Source organism: Phoenix dactylifera, unplaced genomic scaffold (assembly GCF_009389715.1).
Source record: "Phoenix dactylifera cultivar Barhee BC4 unplaced genomic scaffold, palm_55x_up_171113_PBpolish2nd_filt_p 000186F, whole genome shotgun sequence".
NCBI lineage: Eukaryota > Viridiplantae > Streptophyta > Magnoliopsida > Arecales > Arecaceae > Phoenix > Phoenix dactylifera.
Genome location: NW_024067714.1, coordinates 199,768 through 208,887, shown reverse-complemented (window position 1 = coordinate 208,887; position 9,120 = coordinate 199,768).

Sequence of the window (9,120 nt, the reverse complement as noted above, 5' to 3'; positions counted from 1 at the left end):
TAAATCTATAAACTAATCAATCTAACTTGATGAAGTACTTGTAGGTGAGTCATGGACAAGAGTTGGATGACAAATAAAAAATAGAATGAAGGAGTAAAGAATATAGAGAAGGGGTGAAGTCCTTTATTGAATTTGTGGTGGCAAATTTAGGCTCAGCAAATGATATTTGGTGTCCTTGTGTCGAGTGCATGAATGACAAAAAACAAAGCATTCAAGTTGTCAAGATTCATTTGATGTTGAAAGGAATCTCGCCTTCTTACAAGACTTGGGTGCAACATGGAGAATCTGTTCACGTGCATCAATCTTGTGTTTCAAATGATGCTAACTGTGACAATGGTGGAGGTGTTGAGGATAGAATGGCTGGGGATGGCACCGATGATAGGGACGAATTGTCTAATATGCTGGAAGCTGTTTACATGGGCGCTTTCATGAATGACGATATTGATGAATTGCCTAATAACTTGGGGAGGGAGGATGCACAGAATTTTGATAAGTTGTTCGATGATGCTGAACGACCTGTTTATCCTGGTTGCAAAACTTTTATAGTATTATCATTCGTTATTAAGATGCTTCATATTAAGGTGTACAACCAGTGGAGCAATTCCTCTTTTGACATGAACATGAAGGTATACAAGGAAATTCTACCGGAGTGTGATAAGTCTGTTCCATGGACCCTTTATGAAGTCAAGAAATTTTTACGAGATTTGGGTTTGGGATATGTGCTAATTCATGCATGCAAATATGATTGTGCTCTTTTTTGGAAGGAGAATGCGGACCTGGAGAAATGCCTATATGTGATGAGCCTAGATATAAGCTGAATGATGGTAACGGTAAGAAGATCCCTCATAAAATTTTGCGGTACTTTCCCCTGACACCGAGATTGAAGCGCTTATTTTTGTCCCCGAAAATAGCTGTAGATATGAGATGGCACAAGGAGAAGCTAGTGGATGACGAAACATTAAGACATCCGGCTGATGGGGAGGAATGGAAGAACTTTGATCGGCAACATCCTGAGTTTTCCAAGGATCCGCGGAATGTGAGGTTAGGGCTAGCCACCGATGGTTTCAATCCTTTTGGAAATATGAGCACATCGTACAGTATGTGGCCCGTTATCATGATGGCTTATAATCTTCCACCTTGGAAGTGTATGAAAGAGCAATTTTGTATGCTGTCATTGCTTCTCGAGTGCTTCCGAACAGAAAATGTCAAAACCATTCTCGGAAAAACGGCTCCCGGTAAAGAAATAGATGTTTACTTGAGGCCATTAATTGATGAGTTGAAAGAGCTTTGGAAAGATGGCGTGCAAACTTATGATGCCTCTAGTGGAAGTACATTTAGAATGCGTGCTGCTCTCATGTGGACCATTAATGACTTTCCTGCATATGGTAACATGTCTGGATGGCCAACAAAAGGTTATTTGGCTTGTCCCATTTGTAACGAAGATGTTTCATCAGAACGTTTGAGGAGTAAGATTGGCTATATGGGTGCGAGGCGTTTCTTGCCTGAGAACCACATATGGCGAAAGAGCAAGCTCTTTAATGGTAAAAGTGAGGACAGGTCAAGGCCACGAGAGTTCACGGGAGAAGAGATCTTGGAGCAAATTAATTCAGGGACATACAAGCCGTTGGGCAAGTGTTGCCCAGATAGACAACCCAAGAGGGGGGTGAATTGGGTTTAAAATAATTTGCTATTTAAAACGTTTTGTGATGACTAATTAATGCTTTTTGCGTGATGATTGATTCGTTTATGTGCTGTGAATGAAATGAGAGAATAGAGAGAGACAAACAATCACAAACACAATGTTTTATAGTGGTTCGGAGCTAACCCTTGCTCCTACGTCCACTCCCCAAGTCTCACTTGGGAATTCACTATAACCCCTTGGATTACAGCCGGTTGTTTTCAAGCTCACAACCAAACTTGTTGTTTTACGAGCTCACAACGAACTCGGTCGGTTTTCCCTGGCTCACCGACTAGAACCAACCCGATTGTTTTTCCGGGATCACAATCGAACCCTTACACGTTGGTTTTACACTCGGCTCACCAACCAACCTCTACACCCTTGATTCAATCCCCCGATTGAACCAAGCAAAGACAAGATGGAAATAAGGAAACAACAGAAAACAAGCTTCTCAAAAGCAGATAAATAACAATATAAACAAGAGAAGTTAGAAGCCCTCAAACACGTTTGAGTTGGAGTAGAGTAGGGCTTCTTGAACTTCGGGTCTCCTCTTGAATGTCTGGTCGACTTGAATGCAGGAGGAGATCTCTCTTTAATGTGGGAAGAAGTAGTGGATGCAGTTAATGTTGCTCTTCCCTCTTTTCGTTGAAAACCAGGTTGCAGAGATTGAAAGCTTGATTACTTTGAATGGAATGGTGTTCTCTGCTTGCTACAGTCCTCTGTGGCTATTTAAGCCATCCCCCACGGAAACTAGCCGTTAGAGACCTTTTTCTGCCCGTTCTGCACACTCTGCACAACCTGACAATATGTCCGTTGGGGGTTGGAGTCGACTCGCGCGATCAGGAGTCGACTCGGCTGTAGCGGGAGTCGACTCATGCTTTTCTGGAGTCGACTCGGCAACTGTTCCGGATTTGAATTAAAGTGCCTCTTCGACTGGGAGTCGACTCGACTTGACCCGGAGTCGACTCGCCAACTTCTGGAGCTGACTTGGCATTTTCGGAGTCGGCTCATCCCATGAGTCCGTGGATCTATTTTCAACTTGGTCCACTCGAGTCGACTCGACAATCCTGGGAGTCGACTCGGCGCTCAGAGCCCGAACTCCGATCTTCTGTCTTTTGGCTCGTCCAGTCTTGGAGTCGACTCGAACTGTTCCGGAGTCGACTCGGCTCTCAGTTTCCGAAACTTAGTCTTCTGTTTTTGGTGTAAGCGCTGCCTTGGAGTCGACTCGAGCTGTCTGGGAGTCGACTCGGCTCTCAGAGACAGCAAATTGGTCTTCTGTCTTTTTGGGGTCGCGGTGTCTCGGAGTCGACTCGTGTTGCGGGAGTCGACTCGAATCTCAGAGTCCGAAAACGTCTCTGACTTTTGCCTTGTGTACCACTGAGAGTCGACTCTCACTTTCTTTGGAGTCGACCTGCCAACCATCGGAGTCGACTCGCGTTCCACAGGAGTCGACTCGAATCTCAGGGTCGAAAACGCTCTCTGACTTTTCTGTCTGTAACTCCTTGGAGTCGACTCATACTTCACGGAGTCGACTCGGTAAACATCGGAGTCGACTCGCGCACTTCAGGAGTCGACTCGCTGACAGGTTTTGAGTTGATGCTTTCTGTTTGTCTGTCTGTTCTCAGTTGGAGTCGACTCGTAATGGTCCGGAGTCGACTCGAGCCCGTGCCAGTGATTCTGATACGCTTGGAGTCGACTCGTAATACTCTGGAGTCGACTCGAGTCTCAGACTTTGGTTCAAACTGACTTCTTAACTTATCCAAAATATTATGAACCAAGTCTAGAACACTTAGACAAGATTTTCACTGAAACACTCAATTGAATTCATTAGTAAACAAAGATATACTCAATGCTTTGAGCTCATCAAAATCAAATAGGGTTTTAATCAATCACTCCACAATCTCCCCCTTTTTGATGATGACAAAACTTTGAGTATATGTAAAGTGAATTGCTCAATAAACAAGGAAATAAAATCCATAAATGAATTCAATGTCTGGTAATTTAATTTCCAAGCTTGAAAGGTGTGAAACAATAAATTTTGGAGTTAAAGCTCCCCCTTTCATTTGGAATTATATAAGCCTTCATATCATGCAATCAATTGTTTGGCTTATATATATTTAATGATTTAGCTTTCTTAAAAATTCAGATTCTCCCCTCAACATATGCATTCTACTTTGTTTTGATTCTCTGAATTTCTTTTAATGCATTGAAGTTTTTGAACTTTTAAATTTTTGGTTTTTAGAGGGAAAATCTGTCAATTTGTTCTTGAGTTGGATTCAGCTAATCTCCGAATATCCCTTGAATAGATTCTGGAGATTACTCCATTAGGAGCCCCACAGAGAGATAATGAGCCTCGAGGTACCAAATCCACTAAGAACAAATTATGTTTTAATTTTTGATTCTCATTTTGATTTCTTTTATGTTGATTCCATTTACATATCTACAATATTTCTCCCCCTTTTTGTCATCGTATCAAAAAGGAGGTAAGCAGAACACACAATCAATCATAGATCAAATTGCACAGAATTGAAGAGAATGTCTACTCATTGTATTGATGTATGTAAATACATTTGAGAATACAATAAGTAAAGCAAAAAATACATGTCAAAATAAAACACAAAACAGCTAGGTCTCCTCGAGGATGTAGCTCCTCCTCTCGAGGATGTCTCCTCCTCTCGAGGATGTCTCCTCCTCTCGAGGATGTGGCTCCTCCTCTCAATCTGTTCTGCTCCATGAGGAGGGTGACCGCATCTGTACATGCCCGAGCTGAGGATAATGGCGAATGGCCCTGCTATGTGTAGTGGAGAGCTCGAGGTCACCGACTTCTGAGTGCGTCCAGCTTGTCGATGAGCACATTCGACAAGCGCTCGGCCCCCTGAGTAGTGGTGCTCATGTCCTTCCGGATGTCATCGCGCATCTTCCGAGTGATGCCCGTGACCTCACTCATACTGGAGAACTGAGCCTGACAACTCCTCGTTGTAGATCTCTTCCCGTACATGGGCCGTCATGTCAGTCACGGCTGTCAAGGAAGGGACCAACTCAGAAGATGTGGGTGCAGGAGTGGGAGCAGGCACTGAACCTCGGAGCTCCCGAAGTAGATCATCTCGCAGGTCTCTACAATCTCCTGCCGCAACTCCAGGAGCTGCTCAGGAGCGATCCGGACCTCCATGGTGGTGGAGCTGAGGAGGAGGGTCCGGCTGAGGTGGTAGGAGCAGAAGTGGAGGGAAAGTCAGGATAGTCAGAATCTGGCTCAGGACTAGGAGAGTGTCTGGTGGTATGTGTGGAGGTGGAAGACTTCCTAACCCATGTCCCCTACCTTCCGAAACCCCATCCTGTGTAGGGTCCCCGGACGCATGCGATCTGTCCATCGCAATGCGCGAGAGGGTTCCCCCTCAGGAATGGGAATCTCGTACTCCCTAAACAAAGAGTGAACATCATACCGTAGGGGAGGGTGAGCCTAGGTCTATCTAGTGGCTCACATAGATATCTATAAATGAGTTTGGGAAGTTGATTGGGGTGTCCTGAAGAATATAAAACATAAGGGCGAGGTCCCTCTCAGACAAAATCGAAGCGGCCAGTCTTCGGGAAAATGGACCTAGACAAATGCTCAGGAGGATCCGCACCTCAACAGGAAGTGAGCTAGCGGATACCTCGTCTAAAGGGGACTGAGGAGGTATCCTAGAATGGCCGTAAGGGCCTCAGTCCTATCCTCGGGGTGTGTGGGAGCCACCCCTACTTGTGGAAGGTGGAGGATGTGGGCAATGATATCCTCCGAAATGAACAAGGGACACCGGCTACCGTGCCCTCTATACCCCCATCTCCCCGATGGACGGTACCGTAAAACTCTCTAACTAATCCAGGGTAAGTGGGGAGATCTAATGTAAGGAAATACTCTAAGCCCTGGACACGCAATCTCTCACCTATGGTGAAGCCCTCCCGGGAGAGATAGTCGAAATCGACGTATCTCCCGGTGGAGACCGCCTTCCCGGCGCACGGCCTCGCGGGAACCGCCCTCGGCGGGGAACGAGCCGGAGGTTGTGGCCTCGCGGGATCGTTCCGAGCCTTGGAACGCCGCTCGGACCGGCGCGGGTTGGGGCCTCTTCCGGACACGGCTTTACGAGGCATGGTGACCTAGAATGGGAGAAAACCTAATGGACGGTGAAAAGTCGACGGAAAAAGCTTGGGGCGGCCGGAGACGACTAGGAGTCGGCTCTAGGGTTTGAACAGTGGCGGCGGAAAAGAAATGTTTTAAAACGATGGAGTTAGGGTTAAAAAGTCGGATCCCGACTGCGAGTCGACTCCTCTGAGTCGCGAGTCGACTCGACCTCGAGTCGACTCCAAAATATGCGCGAGTCGACTCTCCTTATGCGCCTATTGACCTCGAGTCGACTCCCGACTGTATGCGAGTCGACTCCCCTCTGCTGCCATCGACCTCGAGTCGACTCCCGAAATGCGCGAGTCGACTCCCCCTTACGAGCCGACTCTGAAACTTACTCGAGTCGTCTCGAACTTTGGCACGCACCTAAAAATCATGCTATGTTCGTGCCGAATGAGGGAAAATCACTAAATTATGATCTGATTTGATGATCATTGAAAAGAAACTCTATTTTAACCACAATCTAATCATCAAAATCAATGAATCTAGTGGAAACTACCACTAGGATGGATCAATCACTCCTAATCCCCTCCTAAGCACACTAAATCTCTCTTCACTTAGGGGTTTTGTAAAAATGTCAGCTAATTGATCATCAGTACAAACAAATTGAGTGTCACATCACCATTCAGTACATGATCTCTTATGAAGTGATGTCTTATCTCAATATGTTTAGTTCTTGAATGCTGAATTGGATTTTTAGTTAGATTAATGGCACTTGTATTATCACAATTAATGGGTATTTTATCTTGTTTAATGCCATAATCTTCTAATTGTTGTTTGATCCATAAGATTTGAGCACAACAACTCCCGGCTGCAACATATTCAGCTTCAGCAGTAGATAATGCAACCGAGTTTTGTTTCTTGCTAAACCATGAGATTAAGTTTTCTCCTAGGAATTGACATGACCCGCTGGTGCTTTTTCTATCAAGTTTACATCCAGCAAAGTCTGAATCTGTGTATCCTATTAAGTTCAGGCTAGATTCTTTAGAATACCATAACCTATATTCTTAGTTCCTATTAGGTATTTAAAGATTCTCTTTACTGCAATTAGATGTGATTCCTTAGGATTAGACTGATATCTAGCACACATGCAAACACTAAACATGATATCAGGTCTACTTGCAGTAAGATACAATAAAGATCCTATCATACCTCTATATAGTTTCTGATCTACAGATTTACCTGATTCATCTTGGTCTAATTTGCATGATGAGCTCATGGGGGTGCTGATTGATTGTTTCCCTCCATATCAAACTTCTTGAGCATCTCCTTGATGTATTTGGCTTGATTGATGAAGATGCCTCCTTCAGATTGTTTGATTTGAAGTCCAGGAAGTAGTTCAGCTCTCCCATCATGCTCATCTCAAATTCACTCTGCATCAAGTTAGCAAATTCTTCGCAGAGGCGATTGTTAGTAGCACCGAAAATAATATCATCAACATAAATCTGTACTAATAACATATCTTTGTTTTTCTTCTTTAGAAACAATGTTGTATCTACATTACCCCTAGAGAACTCATGTTCTAATAGGAATTTGCTAAGCCTCTCATACCATGCTCTAGGTGCTTGTTTCAAACCATAAAGTGCTTTGTTCAATTTATAAACATGATTAGGGTATTGATGATTTTCAAAACCAGGAGGTTGTTCTACATATACCTCCTCATTAATATACCCATTTAAAAATGCACTTTTTACATCCATTTGAAATAATTTGAAAGTCCTTAGAGCATGCAAAAGCTAGTAAAATCTAATTGCTTCAAGTCTAGCTACCGGAGCAAAGGTTTCATCAAAATCTATACCTTCTTCTTGATTATAACCCTTTGCTACTAGTCTAGCCTTATTCCTTATTACAATTCCATTTTCATCAAGTTTATTTTTATAAATCCATTTGGTACCTATAATTGATATTCAGAGGTCTTTCAACTAGATTCCATACTTTGTTTCTAGTAAATTGGTTTAATTCTTCTTGCATTGCATTTATCCAATTTACATCTTTTTCAGCTTCTTCTATGTGTTTGGGCTCAAAATGTGAAACAAAGGCTAGATGATTATTTAAGTTCCTAAGGGATGCTCTAGTCCTAATAGGTTGAGATGGATCATCTAGAATTAATTCCTTAGGATGCCCGTGAGCATACCTCCAAGCTTTAGTTAGCCCATGATCCACAATAGCTCTTGGCTTGATGATGCACTTCAATTAATTTTTGATTATCATCTTGTAATGTCATCTCATCTATCTTTTCTTCAAGAATTTCAGCATCATCATCAAAATTAACTCTCTTGCTAGAAGAGATGTCACTAGAATCATCAAAACAACATGTATAGATTCTTCTATAACTAGGGTTCTTTTATTAAAGACTCTATAGGCTTTGCTAGTTGTAGAGTACCCAAGAATATGCCTCATCAGATTTAGAGTCAAATTTTCCTAGATTATCTTTCCCATTATTATGAACAAAACACCTACATCCAAAAACATGAAAGTAGTTTACCTTTGGTTTTCTGTTTTTCCAAAGTTCATAAGGTGTTTTCTTTATAATGGGTCTCAATAAAACTCTATTTAATATATGACAAGAAGTATTAATGGCTTCTCCCCAAAAGTACTTAGGGAGGTTACTTTCACATAACATAGTTCTAGCCATTTCCTCTAGAGTTCTATTTTTCCTCTCCACAACTCCATTTTGTTGTGGTGTCCTAGGTGCAGAAAAATTGTGAGTTATCCCTTTTTACTACAAAACTCATCAAATAAATGATTTTCAAATTCGGTACCATGGTCACTTCTAATAGCTATTACTGAGTATCTCTAGCATTGGTTACTTCTTTGAAATTTTTAAAACTGAAAAAGCTTGATCTTATGTGCTAAGAACATACCCAAGTGTATCTAGAATAATCATCTACAATAACTAGACCATATTTATTTCCACCTAGGCTTGTTGTTCTAGTTGGTCCGAATAGGTCCATGTGTAATAATTCTAGAGGTCTAGAGGTAGAGACACATTTTATGGATTTAAAGGAGTTCCTAGATTGTTTGCCATATTGACAAGCTTCACATATTTTATTCTTTTCAAATCTTAGTTTTGGCAAACCTATCACAGAATCTCTTTTAACTAGTTTAGATATTGTGTCCATGCTTGCATGACCTAACTTACGGTGCCATAACCAACTAGCATCATTGTCCTTAGTTTCATTAACAACTAAGCATGGGTTGTGTTTGGCAAGATCCTCAAGATCTACAACATACACATTCCCACGTCTTATTCCTTTAAAAACTAAACTATTGTCATTTGGGTTTG